Here is a 3,207-nt window from a genome sequence, read left to right on the forward strand (position 1 = left end):
CTCACTGTAAGCTCCGCCTCCCAGGTTCACACCATTCTCCTGCCTCAGCCTCCCGAGTAGCTGGGACTATAGGCGCCCGCCACCACGCCCAGCTAATTTTTTGTATTTTTAGTAGAGACGGCGTTTCACCATGTTAGCCAGGATGGTCTCGATCTCCTGACCTTGTGATCCACCCGCCCCAGCCTCCAAAAGTGTTGGGATTACAGGCGTGAGCCACTGCGCCCAACCTCTTTTTTTTATTTTTTGCTATGAAGTCTTGCTCTGTCACCCAGGCTAGAGCGCAGTGGTTTGGTCTTGGCTCACTGAACCTCCACTTTCTGAGTTCATGAGGTTCTCCTGCCTCAGCCTCCCAAGTAGCTATGACTATAGGTGTGCACCACCACACCCAGCTAATTTTTGTATTTTTAGTAGAGATAGAGATGGGGTTTCACCATGTTGGCCAGGCTGGTCTTGAACTCCTGACCTCACGTGATCCGTCCACCTTGGCCTCCCAAAGTGCCAGGATTATAGGTATGAACCACCATGCGCAGCCCGTTTCTTCTTTTATAGAGATGGGGTCTTGCCATTTTGCTCAAGCTGGTCTTGAATTCTTTGGCTCAAGCAATCCTCCTACCTCAGCCTCTCAAAGTGCTGAGATTACAGGTGCGAACCACCACACCTGGCCATGTTTTCTCACTACAGTTCTAAACTATTTTAGAAGTAAGGACAAATCTAAATAATTCTTACCCTCACATTTAATAGTGCTGGAGTAGGTACAGTCTCTGGTTCTTGTTTAACAGGAACTGCTGCTTCGGTCTCCAAACCTAGTTCTAATGCACTAAGTGGCACTGACTGGAGAGAAAACAACATCAGACAAAATATAAAGGACAGCAGTAAATTCTGTTTCAAGGACAAGATTTGCATTTATTAAAAAATATCAAGCTTAACATTCAAACGGAGGTGAAATCACTAACAGCAGATATAATGTAACAATCTCTGCAAGCACAAGATCTCCACAAAACTATACTAACAATCCCTTTTTAAAAACATTTTTGTGGCCGGGCGCGGTGGCTCAAGCCTGTAATCCCAGCACTTTGGGAGGCCAAGACGGGCGGATCACGAGGTCAGGAGTTCAAGACCATCCTGGCTAACACGGTGAAACCCCGTCTCTACTAAAAAAAAATACAAAAAACTAGCTGGGCGTGGTGGCGGGCGCCTGTAGTCCCAGCTGCTCGGGAGGCTGAGCTGGGAGAATGGTGTAAAGCCAGGAGGCGGAGCTTGCAGTGAGCCGAGATCGCGCCAGCACTCCAGCCTGGGCGACAGAGCGAGACTCCGTCTCAAAAAAAAAAAAAAAAACCTTTTTGTAGGCTGGGTGTGGTGGCTCATGCCTGTAATCCCAGCACTTTGGGAGGCCGAGGCAAGCGGATCATGAGGTCAGGAGTTTGAGACCAGCCTGGCCAACACAGAGAAACCCCATTTCTACTAAAATACAAAAATCAGCTGGGCTTGGCCGGGCATGGTGGCTCACGCCTGTAATCCCAGCACTTTGGGAGGCCAAGGCAGGTGGATCACAAGGTCAGGAGATCGAGACCATCCTGGCTGACACAGTGAAATCCCGTATCTACTAAAAATACAAAAAATCAGCCAAGTGTAGTGGTGGGCACCTGTAGTCCCAGCTACTCAGGAGGCTGAGGCAGGAGAATGGCATGAACCTGGGAGGCAGAGCTTGCAGTGAGTGGAGATCGCGCCACTGCATTCCGGCCTAGGCAACAGAGGGAGACTCAATTTCAAAAAATAAATATATAAATAAAACAAAAACATAAAAACATTAGCCAGGCGTGGCGGCAGACGCCTGTAATCCCAGCTACTTGGGAAGCTGAGGCAGGAGAATTGCTTGAATCTGAGAGTTGGAGGTTGCAGTAAGCCAAGATCGTGCCACTGCACTCCAGTCTGGGTGACAGAGTCAGACTCTGTCTCAAAAACAACAAAAAAAAATTTTTTAGTCTTTTTTTTTTTTTTTTTAAGGTTAGTCAGGTGGGAGTAGAGGAGAAACAAAGAAATCTGTAATTGGCTGTGATCAATTAGCTATAAACAACACTGCACTCGGACCAGTCTGTTTTTTTATTTTTCAGAAACAAGGTCTTGCTCTGTCACCCAGGCTAAAGTACAGTGGCACGATAACAACTCACAATAGCCTCAAACTCCTGAGCTCAAGTGATCCTCCCACCTCAGCCTCCTGGGTAGCTGGGACATCAAGCACACACACCTACGGCCAGCTAATTTTATTTAACTTTTTTTTTTTTTTGAGATGGAGTCTGGCTCTGTCGCCCAGGCTGGAGTGCATTGGCGCGATCTCAGCTCACTGCAAGCTCCACCACCTGGGTTTACGCCATTCTCCTGCCTCAGCTTCCCGAGTAGCTGGGACTACAGGCGCCCGCCACCTCGCCTGGCTAGTTTTTTGTATTTTTTAGTAGAGACAGAGTTTCACCATGTTAGCCAGGATGGTCTCGATCTTCTGACCTCGTGATCCGCCCGTCTCGGCCTCCCAAAGTGCTGGGATTCAGGCTTGAGCCACCGCGCCCGGCCTTATTTAACTTTTTATAGAGACAAGGTCTCGCTACATTGCCCAGGCTGGTCTCAAACTCCTGGGCTCAAGCAATCCTTCAGTCTCAGCCTCCCTAAGTGCTGGGATTACCGGCATGAGACACCGTGCCCTGCCAGAATCTTACATTTTTGCTTTCAGAGAATGTATATGGTGAAGTCACAGAAGAATATCCCTAAATAATTAAACTACTATTAAGGAAATTAAAGATACTCCCACAAGAACACTAAACATCTCTTACACTGTCTGTACATTTATAATAATATCAAAGCAGAAAATAGTGTTATTTTTTGCCTCATAAGTCAAAGTGAATACTCAACATAAAAATAACATTCAGCCGGGCACAGTGGCTCACACCTGTAATCCCAGCACTTTGGGAGGCTGAGGCAGGTGGATCACAAGGTCAGGAGTTCGAGACCAGCCTGAACAACATGGTGAAACCCCATCTCTACTGAAAATACAAAAATTAGCCAGGCGTGGTGGCCCACGCCTGTAATCCTAACTACTCAGGAGGCTGAGGCAAGAGAATTTTGAACCCAGGAGGCAGAGGTTGCAGTGAGCCGAGATGGCGCCACTGCACTCCAGCCAGGGCAACAGAGCAAGACTCTGTCTCAAAAAAAAAAAAA

Source organism: Mandrillus leucophaeus, unplaced genomic scaffold (assembly GCF_000951045.1).
Source record: "Mandrillus leucophaeus isolate KB7577 unplaced genomic scaffold, Mleu.le_1.0 Scaffold7, whole genome shotgun sequence".
Lineage (NCBI taxonomy): Eukaryota > Metazoa > Chordata > Mammalia > Primates > Cercopithecidae > Mandrillus > Mandrillus leucophaeus.